The sequence below is a fragment of the Enhydra lutris genome, unplaced genomic scaffold, assembly GCF_002288905.1.
Source record: "Enhydra lutris kenyoni isolate GAN:26980312 unplaced genomic scaffold, ASM228890v2 scaffoldscaffold22, whole genome shotgun sequence".
Lineage (NCBI taxonomy): Eukaryota > Metazoa > Chordata > Mammalia > Carnivora > Mustelidae > Enhydra > Enhydra lutris.
Genome location: NW_019154106.1, coordinates 31853832 through 31876960, shown reverse-complemented (window position 1 = coordinate 31876960; position 23129 = coordinate 31853832). Strand labels below are relative to the sequence as shown.

General features: G+C 35.7%; 1 pseudogene; it reads left to right on the top strand.

Annotated features, from left to right (window-relative positions):
• The first annotated feature begins 16107 nt into the window (after positions 1-16107).
• Positions 16108-17829, top strand: LOC111149928 (annotated as a pseudogene).
• Positions 17830-23129: the final 5300 nt, after the last annotated feature.

Sequence of the window (23129 nt, the reverse complement as noted above, 5' to 3'; positions counted from 1 at the left end):
GAGTTCCTTAAACAAAAATAAACAAAATTCTGCTACTATATAATACCAGTTATATTCTGGGCACTGCACAAATTGTTGTATGACTTACAGGAAATGAATGTAATTGTTGTTTGAGATATACTAGTTGCAGCTTAAGAGTCACAAACTGTCCTGTCCTGTCATGCTTTACTACTTTCCATAATAGGCTATGATTTCCTGCTGGGCAGGAATTTCTGTATCTCTAAGGCACTTAACACAGGAATTCTCTGATACTTACAACTTTCATGTTTTTGTTGAATGGATGTCATTTGGATGAATTATTTAATGAAACCAGCAAAAGGGTTTGTTCATTCTAAATTATGAAATAATTTATAAATTATGTGCAACCTTCTAAGGGTTATAACAACTTAAATAGTAGATATTTAACTTACACATAACTACTGGGGAGATATATAAAATTATTTTAAATCTTGTCCATAGATATTAAGGTATGACATCCATTGTGAAGTACTTTGAATTGAAGAAAAAAATGTTTAGGGTAAAGTGCTTTAATTATCAATTAATGAGTGTGTCCTTGAAATGAAAATTAAAGCACTGCCTTACCTGAACTTCCTGGAAACAACAGTCCATAGGAAACTCTCCAGATACTCAGATATCAACCCCACTTCCACTCTTTTTGTATATAATCTCACATTTTGCTTTCCTGATAAAGTTGAGACCACCAGGAGCAAAGAGCTTTGCTCTGACTCTGGAAACTTGATTTTGAACAAATCTTGGATAAAAACAGAACCTTTCACCACTAATGGTCCTCCACTGTTCCAGACATTATGGGACTTCTCTTCCATTTTCACTTTTTCAACTTCAATATTTTCACTCATACTTTAACAAATAAAGCAACTTAATTGAACACATAAAAATTAATCCATAGGTTCAGGGATTTACAGGTCACTAGTCTTTCATTCTCTACCTTTCCTTCAGTTTCTTATATCTTTACTCTGGTTTCCATTACTATCATTTTAGTCTGTTAGGTTGATATCACAGTGTTGATTAGAATACAATAGTACAAGAAGTTACGGTAGCACTGAGATATAGGGGAAGGACATATTTTCAAAAATATTTACTGCAGAAAACATGGATTTTTATATGTTTCTGCTGTGTGTTATAAATTAAAAAATTCTAATATAAATTAAGAATTGCATAGTGTGATGTGATTGAAAGTAAAGAAGCTACCTTAAACACAGAAGGTAATAAAATAGAAGAGATGTAAAAAGGAAATACGAAGAAGCTAAAAATTTACTCACAGTGTTAAAATGAGCATTAGAAAATGTAAGGTTCAGAATCTACAGTACAGAAGAAAAAAGAAAATGATATGGATAACGAGTCCATGAGGCTCCCTCAAAATAAGGAGGGAAAATACGAAATGAAACAAAAATGGCTCTGAGCCAACAGAAAGGTAGCAATAAAGTAACAGAGCAGAATTTCAACAAATGAAAAATTTGTATTTCAAAAGAAGAGAATGTGAGATAGTCACACAATTTTAAAATGATGTTTTTTTTAGTGATAAATTCTAATAGAATGAAACTTTTCTGAGTTAAAAAAGAATATCTCTAAATTATAGGTATCCATTTGAAACATTAGTATAAAATAAGCCACACTGTTATAGACTAAATGTCTGTGCCCCTCCCCCCCAACGCATATACTGAAATCCTATTCCCCACTGAGATGGTATGTGGAGACATGTCCTTTTGAAGGTGATTAAATTATGATGGAGCCCTCATGAATGGGATTAATGCCCTTAAAAAAGAGTTGCCAGAGAGCTCCCTTTTCCTTTTGCCATGTGAGGACACAGCAAGAAGATCGCCGTCTGTGAATGACACTGATCATGAGACACTGGATTTGCTGGCACCTTGATCTTAGGCTTTCCAGCTTCCAAAACTATGAGAAATCAAATTTTTGTCATTACAAGTCACTCAGTCTTATATGGTATGCTGTTATTGGAGCTCAAACTGACTAAGACAAACCTAGGAATAGCCTAAAGAAGAATGTTTTGTAGATCAAGAATAAAAAAAACTTCACCTGCAATCATTCAGGCCAAGGAGTGGGAGTGACAATGTAGAAGAAAAACTGGGTTTGCCAAAGCATAAAGGCTTTGTCTCCAAAAATTTGAACTCCAAAAGACAATGGAGTAAACCCTAGTGATTTTTTTAATACCCAACTAAGCTTTATTTCATCTGAGAAGAAAATTTTTAAAAAGTACAAGGACTAAGAAATTTAACAAACATATTCCTTCTTGAGCAACAAATACACAGGGCAATTTCAGGCAAAACAGAAATAATAATAACAAACAAACAAAAAGTCCCAGCAACATCCAGAAACAAAAAGGGAATGGAGATTGTGGCATGAAATGAGAAGTATGAGTACTAAATCTAAAAATCGTGAACTAAACAAACTATCATTTTAAATATGATCCAATATGATAACTACTTGATTTTGTTTACTCATTCACGTACTCCACAAATACTAAGTGCCTACTCTTCTCATAGCTGGGATACTGCCTTTAAGGAATTTAGTTCATAGTTTATACATGTATTTATAAAAAATATGAAAAATTAAGATACAGTAAGCATATAATGGAAAAATTGGTGTGTTGAAGAATGACTTGGTATACTTTAGGTTAGGCTGACAGCGAAGACCATCCTAAAAGGGACTTTAAGCTGAGACATGAATATCAAAAAACTTCTTTCTGTTTAATAACCTGGAGGAAGAATATTCCAAGTTAAAGGAATGTTGTTGCAATGACCCAAGATAAGAATGACTGTGATAGGTTTGAAAAATCAGAAGAAAGTACATATGGCTTAAACAAGATAACCAAAGAGCAAGAATAGGGGATCATATAGATATTCTTGTTTCCCCTGGAAAGTTCCAGTTTGTACCTGTCATCTTTATGTAATTTTAGTATACCCTTTTTTATATTTGGTAGTGCTCTAATTTGAACAATAAATGTTATAGATACCCTCAAAAGTTATAAAATGAAATTTGAAAAGCACACAAGTTAAAAAACAAAGTTGTTGATTCCCTACATACTCCTTCCAAGGTTTAATTCAGCAACAGATCAGAAAGTGAAATTGCAACAGACTTGCTCAAAAATTTTACCGTATTTATAATACTACGACTAAGGTCAATGGGAGTGCTATTAAAGGCTCAGTTAAGCTATAAATTGCATTACTTTTCTTTTCATGTTTTGCTTTGTTTTGTTTTCTGGTGTAGAACCTCTGCAAACTCTTTCACACACCTTCCTCTAAAGTATAGCTATATAGGCCAAGCTTTGGTCCCCCTTGAATGTACATGTGGCTTTCCTAACTACTGTATAAATATTACACAGGTGCTCCATCACCAAGGCAACATGAAGCAGAGCATGAGCAGTTCAATATTTGCAGAGAACCCAGATTTAATTGGTCAGTCTCCCTTCAGTGGTGAGAAGAATATAATTCATTCCTATTTTTCAGCTTCTTTACAATCTGTTAGAGAAGAGTACAGTTTTCCATGAATCTCCCTATTTATTTAATTTATTTTATTTATACCAATTCATGTTGATGTGTTTTCCTTCTCCAATACAGTGATGTTCCTTTCTGATCAATATTGTGTACCTAATAGCAATGCTGTCAGGCTTTGTAAACCAGAGTAAAGGATTTGGATTTCATTCTAAGTGTTACAAGAACATCATGACAAGTTGAAAACAGAAATGATATGATGTGATGATTGCTTTGACTATAGTGAGACAATGGAATATAGGAGAATAAGAGCAGAAACATAGAGAATATTCAGCAGTATTCCATTTGAGAAATGACTGTGGCTTTGAATAGGATGGCCTAATAGAGATGGATGGAAATAGATGAGTTCAAGCTGTATTTTGAAATTACAGTGAATAAGACTTGTTAATGGATTAGTTGTGGCTTGAAGAAAGATCATGTGAAGTTAGAAATCAAGGATATATTCCTTCATTTTGTCTAGCTATTAGGATTGAAAGTATAACCACTTATTTATAAAGGGAAGACAGAGGATGTGACAACTGTGGGAGATGTCTCAGTGGTACAATTCAGAACTCAAGTTCAGGAAGCCCATAAAATAGCCCAGAGAGTTAAAGGAGATACAGACCTCACATAAAAGGATAGATAAAAAATAATTTGAAGTTAGCAGCATCAAAACATTATTTTAAACCCTCGAATTGAATGGAATAATAAAGGAAGATAATTTAACTGGAGAGGAGTTGGGATCCCAGGATTGAGCAGTGGAGTACTCCAATATTTTGAGGGGCTAGTAAAATAAGATGAATCCAGAAAACTTCCCAGGCCACAACATGTAGTTGACAAACGCACATGACAGTAGACACTACAGAGAGATAAGCAGACCTAGTACACTACTTTCCTGACTATAGTGTTAGGTTTAAAAGAGAGAGAGAGGGAAGGAATAGGCATGACCTTAACAAGGTTATTAAGTTTTTCTTTAGATATTTTCTTGCTGGAATTTTCAGAAGAGATTATCATCTCTAGTCTTCGAAAATATGAAGATACAAACCCAGATTTTCAGATATAATCAAGGTTCTAGCTTAATGGAGAAAGCTAGTTTGAAGAATAAATCTGATGTTTTTGTTAATTATTTATTTAATTAATCACTGAATACTTCTCAACATCACCTGAAAAAAAAATTTTTTTCACTCCTTATCCACTAAAATCTCCCTGGTGGCAAAATCTACTAAAAGCTCCCTGGTGGCAAAAACTATTTTGCTTAAGTGTTTATAGCTCCTAAAATAGTGCATGGAATCCAGTACATTGCTCAGTATATATTTTGAACAAATGTAATATACACATATATTGCATTGCCCAGAACAGAACAAGATCTCAAACATAACTTTTTTAGTATTTTAGATTAAATGAACCAATACATTCCTTTAAGACTCTATGCATTAACATCTGTATGACTATTCTCATACCATTTCTTCTGCCTAAAATAATCTCCCCGTACCTTGTCCATCTCTGTTTGAATTTATTTCCCTAAACCAAAGATTAAATTCATATCTGCACCCCCAGAAGATGTCATTGTTGATTATTTGGCAATTAGCACAGATTTCCTTGCTATCTTTTGTAGTCCTTTCTTATCTCAATATAAGATTTCTAAGGGTAGTTATAAAGACACATTCAGTGGTCTGCCCCTTTCATACCTCTTTGTAAAAACTTAGCCTTTCCATAGTACAGAGAAGGACCAGGCATACATGTTACATACAGGTACAACTTGCAACTCAGTTCGTACTCTCTAAACTCAGTTCTTACTCTCCTAGTTGAAAGTCCTTTTTTTTTTTTCTTTTCTTTTCTTTCTTTCTTTTCTTTTCTTTTTCTTTTTTTTTTTTCTTTTTGGTTCAGAAACCATCACATTTCCTCTGAAGAGAAAATTTAAACTGAGAGACTGTGATGCGTTCCCCTCTGGTTTAACATTCTTATGAAGCAAGACTGAAATCAGTACCATTATAAGGCAAAGAATGTTATAGGACAAAAAAGACTATGGAATAGGGGCATAAAAGGAAAACTGAGGCTACCTGGACAGGTGGTTATTTTGTTCCTAAACATTTTTTTTTAATTCTAGAAGGCTGATTTGTTCTTTGTTTTCAGCCCTTGGCTTATATAGTTTTCTTCCATGTTCCCATCAATGAATCCCCTTTTTTGAACTAGCTTAAGTGGATTTCTGGTTCTTACAGAAATCAGCTTTAACTGAAACCATAGAAACTAAATTCTCTACTAATTTTTTTCCTTCAAATCTCTCCAGGTGCTTTATACATAGTAGGAGCTCAATAAATCTATAGCAGTATGTTTATCTTTTTTACAATTTACACTTCCCCTACCCAATAATTAGTTCAGTATTTGTCCACAAAGGTCATTATTATCTGTTTCCTACTGCTTACACTTCATACAACAAATAGAAATGGTCCCTATATATGGTTGAGTCACCACATTGATAATGTGCAACTTCAACCTATTGTTTTAGTGTTGTGATAAAGCATGAATACTAGATTTTACAAGAGCAGATTTAAAATATTTCTTTAAAATGTCAGTGGAAAAAGACACTTTGAAATGGTCTCTTCATACAATATTCATCTCCAGATTCCTGCAGCTATGGTGCCACCTTTACTTACGTACAAAAGGATTATTTTAAGTCAAGTTGTTTTCTCAATTCTGTTGACACCCACTAGACTTATTTGCCCAATGAAGTATTTTTTATTTTTTGTTCTTCATCAAAACATCTCTCGTCCTTGCTAGGCTGATGGTCGAGGATCAGAAAGTAGTATTCCAGCTGTTCTTAAAACCAGCATTTCTTAGCAAGGTTAAGCAGTGCCTTTTCAAACTCCCCGTGCTGTATGCGTCATCTCCTGGTGAGTCAAACCTGTTATGTTAGTGTATCGCACAGAGAAAGGCCAGCAAACTTTAAAACTTTGAAAAAGGAGTATCTCTTCTTGGTCTGCCTAAGTTGGCTTGAGATGTGTTTATCTGGACTCCACCTGCTGCTTTAGGCTCAATAAACCCTTTCTTTAAACAGCTGATGCTGTTTATTTACAGGATCCTGAACTGTCAGTGATTCTTTAACTGGAAAGATAGAATGAATGAGAGTATAGAAACATAACTTTTTTGGGAAGAAACTCCCTTGGGTGGGTTCCCACCTTTAAGGGTTTGCCTTTGAGGAAAAGCCCTAGACAGCTAGACATTGACCCTTCCCTGCCCTAACATCGGAGACCTGATTCTGCTTCTCAACATTTTTGATGCCCTAGATCCTAAACCTTAGATATCTTCTCTATTACACAAAAATAACACATACCTTAGTGTGTAAATTGATGGAATACAAATAATTAGGGTTTATTGCAAGGCTAAATAATTTGAGAAATGCTGAGCTAAACAAAATTGACGGTTTTCCTGCTGTAGAAATTTTCTGTCTTTAAAATACTAAAGTGCATTTTGCATTTTCAGGAAGAAGATAATGAATGCCCATATCCTTGGCTTATTTGTAGTCAAATGTTCTCTCATTATATAGCTACATCATCACCTAGGCTTTTTTGACCACTGAATTCTTTATTTGATGTAAAATATCTTAGGAGGTTTCTCTTGGAATCTCTCCTTGATCTCTTGGACTCCTGACCGTAGATTTCTTTAGATTTCAGATACCAAAAAAAAAAAAAAAGAAAAAAAGAAAAAGAAAGAATTCAGGTAACTACTTGAATCTTTGGCTTTGTTAGTGTTCCAAGTCGCATGTCCCTCATGTCTCCATTCCTGTAACCCTCATCTTTTGTCTCGTTTCAGCCATCCAGTCCCACTAACTCTCACCTACATATCATCATTTATCCATCAACTTAATTCTCCATTCTTTGAATGGAGATTCCAAATCATCATTTCTCCTTTCTCTCTGATGAAATTGAATTTCTCTTTTAAGATTCAACTCAAATGTCATTATCTATGTCCTTGACTTATAAAATAACAGGCTGGAAGAGATTTCAGTAATCGTTCTGCTTCAAATATCTTTATGAGATATCTTTATGAGATTATCTTTATGAGATATTTCTTTATGAGAAATATTTAATAGAGGTAATGTAACTTATCCAGAGTCACAATGGAAGGGAGTGCTAGAACTAGGACCCTTACTGGACCACATTAAGGATAAGTAAGGCTCCTATGAGCTGTCAGAACTGGATTAGGAGTTGTAAACCTGGGGAGAAAGAGTTTGGGCATTGTCCCCCCAAGAATCAGGTACAGTTTATCTGGAGTCCCATATTAATTTCCACAGACCAACTACTCAAAATAGGAATTGGACAAGGAAAAGCAAGAATGCCATAGTCAAATCATAGATTAAAAAATAGAATTAATGCATATAATATATAATATAATATAATATAATATAATATATATTATATTATATGTTATAATATATAATATAATATAATATAAATTCTGGGTTCTTTAGATTAAATTATTTGTTCAGTCAGAATTGTTCATTGAAGACCCAAAGCCTAATTCCTACAAGGTATAAATCACTGGTACTTACAGAGAAAGACCTTGTACTTCTTTGAACTTCACTTCGACAATTAATACTAAAGCCTGTCTCATGATTCCATACAGCATTCTTCAGTATACTATGCTTTCTCCCTAAATGTGAATTTGCTAGAATTTCAGGGAAAAAATTCATTGGTTCTCAGGGAGATAGATAGTATAATAAGATGATAGCCTTAGTCCAGCAACAGCAGGAACTAGAGAGAATTTTGCTTTGCTAGTTATGGGGATAAACCTTTCCTGAGTCATCCTTTTTCTATCATCTGGTCCCTTTATGAATAGAATTTTTTAAATATCTGCTGGTTTCTTTGTTAGTATATAGTTGAGATCTGCCTTATCACCAACAATTACAATATAATACATATTTTAAATAACTAACTACTTTCTACTTACTCCACAGCCATTTTTAACAGAGATGTTGGATTTGTAATACTGAAAAACTATTATTTCATTATGTCTTTAAGATATTTAATAAAATTCACAGTTTTTTAGACTAGTGTTCCTCTGCATGCTGTACAGGTTAAGCCACTTTCTGGGTTCTTCATTGTTATGATGAGGTGCCACTAAACATTTACACTTGAGATTCCACTGGAGCTGAAAACTCAACACTTCTACAGCAGAACTCATTTCTCTTGAAAATGCTTTTACTCCTGCATTTCTGTCTTGGGAAGTCGTATCACCATCCCCAGATCACACAAGCCCACAATCTGGATTTCTTCTTAGATCTAGCTTAAAAATCAATCGATCAATCAATCAATCTCCAGTTCTAATTAATTAGATGTTCACATATGTTGCATCCCATTACCACCTTTTTATATGCATGACCATTATTCAAACCTTCATCTTTTTAGGGTAAAATATTATAACGTCTTCTTGAAGGATCACCTTGTCTCAAGTATTTACTCTCCACTCTTCTCTATTTACTCTGAAAGTAATCTATCTGAAATGCAATCTGACAATACTACTTCCATTTGTTTATATAAAAAAGTTATTTATTTTATAGAAACAAAGAGAGAGAGAATGGGGGGGCAGAGAGAGAATCTTAAAACAGACCCCCTGCTGAGCACAGAGCCCAGTGCAGGGCTCAGTGCCATGAGCCATGAGATCATGACCTGAGCCCAAACCAAGAAAACGATGCTTAACAGTGTGAGCCACGCAGGTGCCCTGCTACTTCCATTCTTTTTTTTTTTTAAGATTTTATTTATTTATTTGACAGACAAAGATCACAAGTAGGCAGAGAGAGAGAGAGAGAGGAGGAGGAGGAGGCAGGCTTCTCACTAAGCAGAGAGCCCGATGTGGGGCTCGATCCCAGGACCCTGGGATCATGACCCGAGCTAAAGGCAGAGGCTTTAACCCACTGGGCCACCCAGGCGCCCCTGCTACTTCCATTCTTAACATCATGTAATAGTTTCCCAACACTGATGGGGCAAAGGATCCCAAAGATCTCTATTATTATCTTTCTCTACTATTATCTTTCCTCATTCTTGAGTCATTTCTTGCTATACCCCTTGTCAACTTACCTAATTAACTAGAATTACTTGCAACTTCTTAATTTTCCATACCCTTCCCCCACATCACTTTTTGTTTTTTGGGTTTTTTTTTTTCCTGCCTGCTGCAATGTTTCCTCTTTCCTTTTCATATGTGAGACTAACTTTATACTTCTCTAATTCTAATAAATTTCTCCTGGACCATCCAGAGTAGGTTATGTGTCCTTCCTCTGGATCTTATAGTATGCATCATTTCCTCAATTAATAACTTCTCTGTAATCAGCTATTTATTCTTCTGAGAGTTCCATAAGTCTACAAACCACCTTCAGGTTCAATGATTTGCTGAAAGGTCTCACAGAATTCATAAAATCCATTATACTTAGAGTTATGGTTTATTAAAACAAAATGATACAAATTAAAATAAGCAATGAGAAGAAGCACATGGCACATTATACCAAAGAATCCAGGGATGAGCTTCCAGTTGTCCTTACCCAGTAAAAGAGTCATACAGACAGCATTTATTTCTGTCGCACAGAGTGTTGCCAATCAGAAAAGTTCATCTGAGCCTTGGTGTCTATTTTTTATTGGCAGTCAGCCACAGAGACACAGATGACTACCTACATGACTGACTTTAGTCTCCAGTCCCTCCAATCGTGGAGCTGATACATATAAATCACATTGTTAACATAGTCTATTTGTCATGCCAAAGGTCTTCATGTAAATAAAGATGCTCTTGCCAAGCAGAATATTTTAAGGGCTTAAAGAAAATTATCATATGGTTTCACTCATGTGGAACTTAAGGAATAGAAAGGAGGACCATAGGGGAAGGAAAGGAAAACTGATTGGGAAGAAATCAGAGAGGAAAACAAACCATGAGAGATTCAGGACTCTAGGAAACAAACTGAATGTTATAGAAGGGAGGAGGGTGATGAGTACTAAGGAGGGCATGTGTTGTGATGAGCACTGGGGAGTATATGCAAATAATAAATCATGGAACACTATATCAAAAACTAATGATGTATCCTAATAATAATAACAAGAAGGAGGAGGAGGAGGAGAGGAGGCAGTAGTAGTAGTAGTAGTTGTTGTTAACTCTCAGGAATCCAGGACAAAGTTGCAAACCTTTTCTCAGGCAAAGTTAATCTTCACTTCACATATTCCTTCTAAAGTATGATTCCCATAAAAATGAAAAACATGTCATGTTCATCTCTGAATTTTCATCATCTATACATATTCAGCCCAGAGTGAAGAGCACAGTATGAAACTCTAGAATGAATGGATGAGTCAGTGAATATAAAAATGAATGAAACCTTTGTTAACAGCTCTTCAAAACTTTCTATGGTTTCCTCACTGCCATCTTCTAAGACTTAGACTGAACTTACTAAAATTAAATTTGTTTCCTTCCTTACTTACATTTCAATACTCATGCAATTTTGGTGTTTCTCTTATCTTTCAAATACTATATTTATTTACTTAAAGAAACCGAGAGAGAGAGAGAAAAAGAGAGAGAGGGAGAGAGAGAGAGCGAACCTGAGCAGGGGGAGGGGCAGAGGGAGAAAGAGAAGAAGACTCTCTGCGGAGCAGAAAGCCAGATCCTGGGGCAGGTACTTAACTGACTGAGCCACCCAGGTGCCCCAACACCTGCTCTTAATGAGATGATTTTAAGCTATTATTCCTGCCTCAGATGTTGTCAGTATTCCCACTGACCCTATGTATCTAAGGGCTCAGTCCACTACTAAATGGTACTAATAGCAGTGAGATGGTATAATCAAGTCACTTCACCTTAAGGAGAAAGTAGATAAGAGAATAACAAAGAAGGACATTTTTCCACCTCACTGAGATGGGGAAAGGAATAGAAAGGACAATCAGTAAAAATTTACTTCATGCTCAAAACATCCTGTTTTACAAATGAGGAAATTGAGATTTTAGCTAGAAGAAAAATAAGAGAAAATCATAATTCTAATTAAATGGCAAAGCTGAGTTCTGAATCCCCAAAAGCACTTGTTTCCAAAGCCTGAACTCTTTCACTTACAGCAGGATGCCACTTCAAGGGTGAGCCCAAATGGAGGAAAGGGCATTAGGAGGAATCTTGCGGCTGTGCTAATTAATATTGATATTTAGCAGATATGTCTTCAGGCCCAGGATATGCACACACAGGAATATGGCAGCTGTGGAGTGCTAGAAAACATCATGCTATGCATTTTACTTCTCTTTCTTTCTTTCTTTCTTTTAAAGAACAGAAAGAGGCATCTGACCTGGCACAGTGAGAAGAAAACATGCTCGGTTGGTTCCCTTTCACCAGCCTGTAAGGAAAGGGTTGGGAGAGAGACTGTGGCTCTGGATAGAGAAGCAGCTGTCTCTCTGGGGGAGATGAGCTCTAGTTCAGCCAGGCAAGCAGGCAAGCAGCCCAGAGCTGATCAAGAGAATCATCCTCCTCCGAGTTGCTATCATGGGACTCTCAAGGGGTTAAGGATGGCAGATTTGTTGTGCTGTTGTTGTTATGCACAGCCAGAGAACAGGCAGATTGTTGCTGACAACTTCAGGACCACCCCCTTTAATAGGTGAAGGGTGGACTCAACCACAAGACGCTTACTGACGTGCAGTTGATCCCCAGAGACTCCAGGCTGTTTTTGTGTGTGATCAAGGTGATATTCTACCGCCAGATTTAGGGACCTTGCATCCTACGACAATGGCACCTCACCATGACTAATTAACGATAAAAACTGTGGATGGTGACAGGTTTAATTATTTAATCTCCGAGGTTTTGATTAAATTAAAACCCTTTACCACAGGACAAAAAAATTATAATACACAAGTTAAGGTTATAAAATAATAAGGCTGATACCACAAATCTCAAGAAGGGTCTCATGACCCAACCTCCCTCTCCCTGTGTATATGAGATTAGTCGTGTGTGTGTGTGTGTGTGTGTGAGTGTGTGTAAAACCCTGAAGATGCCTGTGTATATACGTGGTAGTGGATGTTACTGTGAGTATGAATATAACATGAGAGATAAATATGCACATATATTTCTAAAAATTTATGGCTATATAGGGGCATAGGCACACATGGCTGTGTATGTTCATATATATGTTTACATATGTGTGAACAACTTTGAAGATTCATATGCATATATCCATCACTGAAGATGTATACATGTGTGTGTGGACAACATTGGAATCATGCATGTATATGCAGCCCTGGAAATGTAGCTGTATGTGCAGAACTGCGCTTTATATTTTCTTCCTTTTTTTTGTTTTATTTTTCAGTGTTCCAAGATTCATTGTTTACACACCACACCCAGGGCTCCATGCAATACCCACCACCAGGCTCACCCATCCCTCCACCCCTCTCTCCTCCGAAACCCTCAGTTTGTTTCCCAGAGTCCACAGTCTCTCATGCTTCGTCTCCCCCTTCGATATCCCCCAATTACATTTTCCTTCCTTCTCCTAATGTCCTCCATGTTATTTCTTCTGCTCCACAAGTAAGTGAGAACAAATGATCATTGACTTTCTCTGCTTGGCTTATTTCACTCAGCATAATCTCCTCCAGTCCCATATATGTTGATAAAAAAGTTGGGTATTCATCCTTTCTGACGTCTGAGTAATATTCCATTGTATAAATGGACCACATCTTCTTTATCTATTTGTCTGTTGAAGGGCATCTTGGCTCTTCCCACAGATGCATGCATGCATAAATGTGTGTGTATTCAATTTTGGAGAAGGACTATGCTGATCTTGGGGGTGATTTGTATGTACTTTATGTCTATACAAAATTCTATATGGATGTATGCAAGTGGCATGTATATCTTTTATGTACAATAATACATTTATTACAATATATACAACATATTTATTACAATAATATGCAATATATTGTATATGTACATTAAAAATAGGATATATAGTATATATTAAAATGTAGATGTGAATATACACAAGAATAGAGAAGCAGCTGTCTTGCACAAAACACTTGAGGTATTTGTAAGTACATGTTAACCTGTAAAATGTTGTTCATGTGAATTTATATCTAACAAGGTAAGTATGTGATACATACTGAAGATATGTTTGACTATGTTCATAATATTAGTGATAAATATGCAAATATTTACCACACAGGAAGTATGCACACTACTGATGCATGCCATTTCCATGTAATGTTTTTTAATTATGTGAAACATATATAAGCTAAAATTTGCCATTGCAATAATTTTCAATTTAATAATTTTATTAGATATTTTATCAAATAATTATTAAATATTATTTAAAATTTAAAAATAAATTAAAAATAAAATTTAAATTAAAAAATTATTAGTTTTAGTAAATTTCACTTAATAATGTTTAAGTGTACATTTCAGTGCATCAGTACATTCACATTGTTGTACAACCAGCACCACCACCTATCTCAGAACTTTTTCATCTTGCAGAACTGAAACACTAAACCAATTAAACAATAACTTCCCTTTCCCTATAGCTTTCAATTCCTGGAATCCTCCATTGTAATTTTGATTTCTATAAATTTGACTACTCTAAAGTACCTCATATGAGTAGAACCATGCAGTATTTGCTCATTTGTGAACAAACTGGCTTGTTTCATTTGGCATAACCTAAAGGGTTCATCCATGTTGCAGTGTGTATCAGATTTTTCTTCCTTTTTTATATAATTGACCTACAAATTTCTTAGTTCTATGTGTACAGCATGTGAATTAAACAATTCTCTGTATTACTTGATACCTGCCTCCTTAACTATAGTCATCATCCAATGTTATTCTAATATTATCAACTATATACCCTCTACTGTACTTTTCATCTCGGTGACTTATTTAATTACTGGAAATTTGCACCACTTAATCTCATTTATCTATTTTGCCCATCCTCCCACTCACCTTCCTTTTGTCAACCACTAGTTTGTTTTCTGTATTTAAATCTTTTTGTTTGTTTTGGTTTTTAGATTTCACATATGAGTGAAATCATATGGCATTTTTCTTTTGCTGATTTGTTTCTCATTCCATCTATATTATCACAAATGGAAAGATCTCACTATTTTTATGATAGAATAATATTCCATTATATATATCCATTCATCTATTAGATGGACATCTGGGCTCTTTCCACAGTTTGACCATTGTGGACATTGTTGCTATAAACATTGGGTGCAGGTGCTCTTCAGATCATGTTTGCATCCTTTGTATAAATACCTAATAGTTCAATTTCTGGGCCATAGGATAGCTCTATTTTTAATTTCTTGAGGAACCTCCATACTGTTTTCCAGAGTAGCTGTACTAGCTTACCAACAGTGTCCATACTGTTTTCCCTCATGGTTGCACTAAATTACATACCCACCAACTTTGCATAAGGGTTCCTTTTTCTTCACCAGCAGTCATTATTTCTTGCCTTTTTTATTCTAGTCATTCTAACATGTGTAAGATGATACTTCATTGTGGTTTAATTTGTATTTGCTGGATGAGGAGTGATGTTGAACATCTTTTTATGCATCTGTTGGCCATCTGCATGTCTTCTTTGGAAAAATGTCTGTTCAGGTCTTCTGCCCATTTTTTAATTGAAGTGTGTGTGTATGTGTGTGTTGAGTGGTATAAGTTCTTTATATATTTTGGGTATTAATTCCTTATTGTATATATTGTTTACAGATATCCTCCCCCATTCAATAAATTGTCTTTTTACATTACTGAGGGTTTCCTTTGTTATGCAAAGGATTTTCATTTTGATATAGTCCCAATAGTTTATTTTTGTTTTTGTTTCCCTTGCCAGAGGAGACATATCCATAAGTAGGTTGCTAAGGCCAATGCTGAAGTGATTACTGTCTATATTTCCTTCTGAGAGTGTTATGGTTTCACCTCTTACATTTAGGTGTTTAATCCATTTTGAGTTTATTTTTGTGTGTCGTTTTAGAAAGTGGTCCAGTTTCATCCATTTGCATATAGCTGCCCGGTTCTCCCAGCATTGTTTATTGAGGAGACTGTCCTTTCCTCATTGTGTTCTTGTCTCCTTTGTCATAGATTAATTGACCACATAGGTGTGAGTTTTCCTTCTTTTTTTAAAAACTGAATAATATCCCATTGAATGTATATACCATATTTTGTTTGTCCATTCATCTGTCAATGGATGTTTGAGTTTCTTTGACCTTTTGACAACAGATATGCCTTGTTTTATTGTGCTTTGATTTATTACTCTTCTCAGATACTGCTTTTTTTTTTCCCCATGAATTGAAGGTTTGTGGCAACCCAGCTTCAAACAAGTCTGTTGATACTATTTTTTTTCTAGTAGCATTTGCTCACTCTGTGTCTCTGTGTCACATTTTGGTAATTTTTGCAGGATTTCAGATTTTCTCATTATATTTGTTACAGTAACCTGTGATCAGTGATCTCTAGTGTTACTATCCTAATTTGGGGGGAGCACCAGAAACCATGCCCATGTAAAACAACAAACTTGATAAATGTGTGTGTCCTGACTACCCCATCAACCACCTTTCCCTCTCTTCTTGGGCCTCCCTAGTCTCTGAGACACAATGATATTAATATTAAGCCAATTAATAATTGCATAATGGCCTCTGAGTGTTCAAGCAGCAGGAGGAGTCAGACATCTCTCATTTTAAACCAAAAGCTAGGAATAATTAAGCTTAGTGAGGAAGGCATGTTGAAAGCCAAAATAAGCTGAAAGCTAGGTTTCTCATGTCAAACAGGTAGCTGCCAAATTATGAATGCAAAGGAAAAGTTCTTGAAGGAAGTTAAAAGTGTTACTTCAGTGAACACACGGATGATAAGAAAGTAAAATAACCTCATTGCTGACAATATTTCCTTAAACCAAAGTCTAATCTAGAGTAAGACCCTAACTCCCTCAGTTCTATGGAGACTGAGAGAGGTGAAGAAGCTGCGGAAGAAAAGTTTGAAGCTGGAAGAGGTTGGCTTATGAGGTTTAAGGAAAGAAGCTGCCTTCTTAAGAGAAGAGTGCAAAGTGAAATAGCAAGTAGTGATGCAGAAGCTTTAGCAAGTAGTGATGCAGAAGCTTCAGCAAGTTATCCAGAAGATCTAGCTAAGATATTTCATGAAGATGGCCACACGAAGCAATATATTTTCAAAGTAGATGAAAAGCCTTATATTGGAAGATGCCTTCTAGGGCTTTCATAGCTAGAGTGAAGTCAATGCCTCACTTCAAAGTTTCAAAGGACCAGCCAACTCTCTTGATAGGAGCTAATGTAGCTGGTGACTTTAAGTCGAAGACCATGCTCATTTACTATTCAAAAAATCCTAAGGCCCTGAAGAATTATACTAAATCTATTCTGCCTGTGCACTGCAAATGGAAAAATAAAGCCTAGATGACAACACGTCTGTTTACCCCATAGTTCACTGAATATTTTAAACCCACTGTTGAGACCTACTGCTCAGAAAAAAAAAATTAAATATTATTTCTCTTTGGCAATGTACCTCATCACCCAAGAGCTCTGATGGAGCTGCACAATGAAATTAATGTTGTTTTCATGCCTCCAAACACATCGATTCTGTAGCCCATGTCTCAAGGAGTAATTTCAACTTTAAAGTCTTATTATTTAAAGAGTACATTTCATAGTAGTATAGCTATCATAGACAGTGATTCCTCTGATGGATCTAGGCAAAGTAAATGGAAAAGCTTCCAGAAAGGATTCACCATTCTAGGTGCCATTAAGAACATTTATAATTCATGGGAAAAGGTCAAAATATCACCACTAACAGGAATTTGGGAAAAGTTGATTCTTACCCTCATGGATGATTTTGAGTATTACAAGACTTCAGTGGAAGAGGTAACTATGTATGTTGTGGAAATAGCAAGAGGACTAGAATTTGAAGTGGAACCTGAAGAACTGCTGTACTCCCATGATCAAACTTTAATGGACGAGGAGTTGCAAATAAAGTGGTTTCTTGAGATAGAATCTTCTCCTGGTGGCAATGTTATGAAGACTGTTGAAATGACAACAAAAGACTTGGAATATTACATAACACATGGTTGATAAAGCAATGACCCGGGGTAAGAGGTTTGATAAAAGTTGTGTGGGTTAAATGCTGTCAAAGAGATATCAAGAGATATCAAGAGATGCTATCAAGAAAAATTTTGTAAAAGGGAGAGTCAGTGATAAAGCAAACCTCACTGTTGTCTTGTTTTAAGAAATTACTATAACCACTACTAGGTGCAGCAACCAACATCATGACCAGTCAGCAGCCAGCAGCACTGAGGCAAGATTCTCTACCAGCAAAAAGATTATTACTTGCTGATAGCGCAGATAATCGTTAGCATTTTTAGCAATATAAAATTTTTAATTATGGTTTGTATATGGCTTTTTAAACATAAGGCCATCACACAGACTATAGTATAGTATAAACATAATTTTTATATGTACATTGGGAAACTAAAACAATTCATTCGTCACTTTCTTGTGATATTCATTTTATTGTCTAGAACCAAACCCACAATATTTGAGGCATATCTATATTGTGAATAATACTGCAATCAACATGTAGGTACACATATTTGTTCATGTTCCTGCCTTCAATCTTTTTAGGTATAATCCCATAAGTGGTATTGCTTGACCATAAAGTAATTCCATTTTTACTTTTTTGAGGAACTGACATACTATTTTCTATAGTGACTGTACTTTTTTGTATATTATGCTTTTATTTGTATGGGTTGACTATAAAGGAAACATATATAAATACACATTTATATTTTTTATTATAGAACTATAGATATAGAATGGTAATATAAAGCATTGGTTTATGAGTGGGCATATAACACTCAAGCTAGATTGTGGAATATATACCATGAAATGTATATGTGTGTATATAATAGTGTATATAATAGTGTGTGTATATAATAGAGTGTGTTAGTGACTTGTTTTATTAAAAAAAAAAATTTCCTGGGGTGCCTGGGTGGCTCAGTGGGTTAGGGCCTCTGTCTTCTGCTCAGGTCATGATCCCAGGGTTCTGGGATCGAGCCCCACATCAGGCTCTCTGCTCAGTGGGGAGCCTGCTTCCCCCTCTCTCTCTGCCTTCTTCTCTGCCTACTTGTGATCTCTGTCTGTCAAATAAATAAATAAATAAATAAATCTTTTAAAAAAATTTCCCAAAACATATTAGCTTAAAATAATAAGTGATTTTATTCATTAACCTGAAATTTGCCAGATCTTGGCAGAGATAGCTCTTCCCTATTTCAAGCTCATAACCTGAGTAGCTTGATTAGAGCTTGAGGATCTGCTTTTACAATGGCTCAGTTCAGTCAAATGGCTGGTAAATCAGTGCTGACAGTCTTCTGAGGACTCCATCATGGCTGTGGGGCATCAGCTTCAGTTCCTCTCCTCCTGAGCCTTCTCATGGGTTGGCTAAACTTCCTTACCACATAATGGCTGTGTTTTAAATGGAAGCTCTTAAGAAAAGCTGGTGGATACTGTCCTGTTTTTCATAAACTATCAAAATCACACAGTATCACTTCTGCCATTCGGATTTAAAGGAGAGATCACAGACCCTACCTCTTGAAAGGAGGAATATCCAAGCCTCATTATAAGAAGAATATGTGAAATGAGAGATCTACGGCCACTTTTAAAAAGAACAATCTGCCAGGGGCGCCTGGGTGGCTCAGTGGTTAAAGCCTCTGCCTTCAGCTCGGGTCATGATCTCAGGGTCCTGGGATCGAGTCCCGCATCGGGCTCTCTGCTCAGCAGGGAGCCTGCCTCCTCCTCTCTCTCTCTGCCTGCCTCTCTGACTGCCTCTCTGCCTACTCGTGATCTGTCAAATAAATAAAAAAAAAAAAATCTTAAAAAAAAAAAAGAACAATCTGCCAGAGTCACATGATTATTTCCAAACAGTTTGAAAGATACATTTGTTAATTCATGCAAAAAATATTTATTGAATGACTACTGTGTGCCAGCATTCAGAATTAAACAATAAAGAAAACACGTAAAGTACTTGCCCTTGTGGAGCTTATATTACAGAAGAAGAAATCATGAGCAAAACAAGTACCTGTCATGTCAGATGATAAATGTTAGGGAGAAAAATAAAACAATGTAATGGGGAAAGGGAAAGGTGAGGTTTGGAGAATCACCATTTTATATAGGATGGTCTGGGACATAATCTCCAGTGAGGTGACTTTTGAGCAGACAGCTGAAGAATGGGGAGGAAATAAGACTTGAGGATAAAATTCTAGATGGAGTCATGGATAAAGGCTGAAGTCTAATGGCACTTGACGTTTGAGAAAAAGTGCAACCAGTATGCCAGAATATAATGGAGGAGAGTGGGAAGAAATGACATCACAGAGGTTATGGGTGCCAGATCATGTTGAAATAGTAGGAAGATGATATTGCCTTTCCTGTTGAATAAAAAAATCCCCAAAGAAACATACCACTAATAACATTATTCTTTTTAGTTGCATTGTCTTTGTTTCAATTGCATTCTTTCCACAAATGCTGAATACCAAAGAACAAGCCTTTGTGTGTGATAAGTTAGTGGGCATCAGCTGTCATCTGGATTTGTAGGAAGTTGGCCAACTGATGGAAATTGCCTCTAACCTTGGGGATGAAAATTCAGGTCTCAGAAGAATATGAGACACCTCTTCTGTCTGCATCTGTTCTCTCTGCCTGCTTCATGCCACATCTGTGCACATAAAACATTCAATATATTCACTGACCTGAATGGCAGAGGTAATAATGGGGTTGGCATTTAGATGTTTAGATTTGTGTTCATCAAAAGAACCTACAAAAGATTTTGAAGTTTCGTTTCCTTATTCCTCAACTCCCTGATGAAATTGGGTGAATCCTTCTAATTGTCACCATTAACATTGGAAGTATTATATGAAAAATAGCTTCAAGGAAACCAGCCAAATGCCCAGCAAACTCTGATTAATCTCTTGAGGAGTTTCTTTAGTGCGTAGTTGTTTTTAAAACTGGATGCAGATTAGCAGCACCTGGGGAGATTTACCCCACCTCAGTGCTCTGGCATTGCTCTTGGGCATGGCTTGTTGTTTTTTGTTTATTTGTTTGTTTTTCTAGCTCCCTGGATGATTCTAACCTGTAGCCATATTTGAAAACCAGCACTATTGCTACCAGGCTATAGCTACTGATGCTAAAAGAGGAGTCATATATTACTCCCTTACATCATGCAAAATAAATGGGTATGCTTGAAGATTAAAACTTACTAAAATCCAATTTCCAAACAGTTTCTCTGAAAAAACCTTCTTGGTATGTGCTAAGTTTACAAATATCACTGAAAATGTCTGTGAAATCATTTTGCCTATCCCTCACTCTTTTCTTTCCTTCCCAAATTTGCTCCTCATCTTCTTTGAGAGAGCAAGCAACATCATTCCTTTCTTCTGAAAATATTTTCTGAATAATCCTGACTCCTTGCAAAATTATCTAAGTCTGTGTTTTTTGTATTTTGTATTTTGTTTTTTTTTGTATTTTGTATTTTGTATACATAAATAATTCATATATATATATATATATATATATGAATTAATTAATTTTACAATGTTTCTTCCATCCCTTTGTTTTTCACTTTTTCTTTCCCTACTTTCTTATTTGCATGATAGTTGTTGATTGCAGCAAATGAGATCAAAACATTGACTAACCTGGTCGGACATCTGCTTAAATTACTTTTAGAGGTTGGGATCAAAGTATCAGCAATGAAAAAAGTAGAGCCCCAGTAAAAGCATTTCTCCATTGAATTTTATATAATCATCTTCAGTTACTGCTTTTATTTTTCTCATCTCCAACAATAAGTCATGGGAACTTCTTGATGAACCATTTGGACCATATGGTTTTTAGGATATTTGTTGATATACTTGACTCACATAACCTTATAGTCACACCGTATTGTACTGCATAATGTTTTACCAGCTATCTCGGTATCTTTAAAGGTAGTCAAGTAAGCACATAAAATTGATAACTAATAATAATAATATCACTATGGAATGCTAAGTTGCAAATATTTGCAAATATTTCTTTACAACGTTCTCTCCACATCCAGTCAGTTACCAAAAGTTCTGTTTCTACCTCAGAATGAACACCTGAACCAGAAATTTCTCTCCATTACTACTAACCCTGTCTGTCTTTCATCTGGACTACTACATCATCTATAACATAATTATGTATTCCCTCTAATTTTTTGCCCTTCTGAGGTTCATTACCCACAGTTTTCTTTTAAAAATGAAGTTAAGCCATATAAATCTTTGGCTTTAAATCTCTAATAAATTTACTCTCCTAATGGGATTATGGTCAAATTCCAAGTTGTGGTACCATTCTTTATATCTATTTTCTGCCTTTTTCTCTAGATTCATTCACTGGCACTGCCTCATATCACATAATGATCTCATCAACAATTATTACTTAAAATGCCATCAAAATGTGGAAATCCCACAAATTCATATCTGAAACCCACAACTCTCTCTGAATTTGAGTATCTTACATCTGTTTGCTCAAGGTCTTCACTTGCATCTCTAGTAGATATTGAAAAACTCAATAGTTCAAAGCAAAATTCTCGATAGTACCCCACCCAAAATTTGTTTCTCCTAAAGTACTCCCAATTTAGAGAATGGCAATTCCATTCTTCCATTTGCTTAGGCCCAACCTTTTAGAGTCATCCTTGAGTTCTTCTTCTTTTTTTTTTTTTTTTTTTAAAGTAATCCATCAGCAGATCTTAACAGAACTATCTAAAGCAAACAAAAACAAGCAACAGAAAACAAAACAAAACTGAATCCCACTGTTTTGTGGGGTTCTTTTTTTTTTTTTTTTTTGGTCACTTTTATTGCTGTCACCCTAGTCTAAGCCACCATTGTTCCCTGCATAGCAAATTCTCATGTCCCCTCAGAGTTTTCTTCATAGGACCCACAGATCACTAGATCAGTAGATATCTTTGACTAAAATTCTCCAATGACTGCCCATCTCTTTCATAGTAAAAGAGTAAGTCTTTTCAACTAGATTCAAGTCCCTCATTATGTGGTCCTCATTTCCACTCTGACCTCATCCTCTCCTGCTTAATGCTTTCATTCTGCTCCTGCCATACTGGCCCCCTAAGTATTGTCCAATGCAATAAACATGATTTAACCCCAATATTTGTGGGCAGTTTCCTCTGTCTGGCATGTTTTCCCCCAAATATGTAAATGTACTTTCTCATTTCCTCCAAGTCTCTGATCACGTCACCAGTATGGCCTTCAAGACCATCCTACTCATTGTATCCAACATTCCTGTGTACACTGTCTCTATTCCAATTTTCCCCATAGAGCTTTTCACCATCTGATGCACTCTGGATTTTTTGTTGTTGTTTATTGTTTTTCTCCCCTAGTTAGAATATTAACTCCACAGGAGCAGAAAAAAAATTTTTTTCTCAATTTTGTTCACTGTTGTATTCTTAGTGACAAGAATGATCCCTGATACACAGTAGTTGCTCAATAAATGTTAGTTAAATAAATAAATGAATAAATCGCCCTGAGCTCTAGCTATATGAGCTTTCTTATTATCTGAACATACTAGGTATTTTTCTTATTAGCTATTTGCACACATGTTCTTTCTTCTGCTTGGTGAGCCATCTCCACTCCCTCAGACTTTA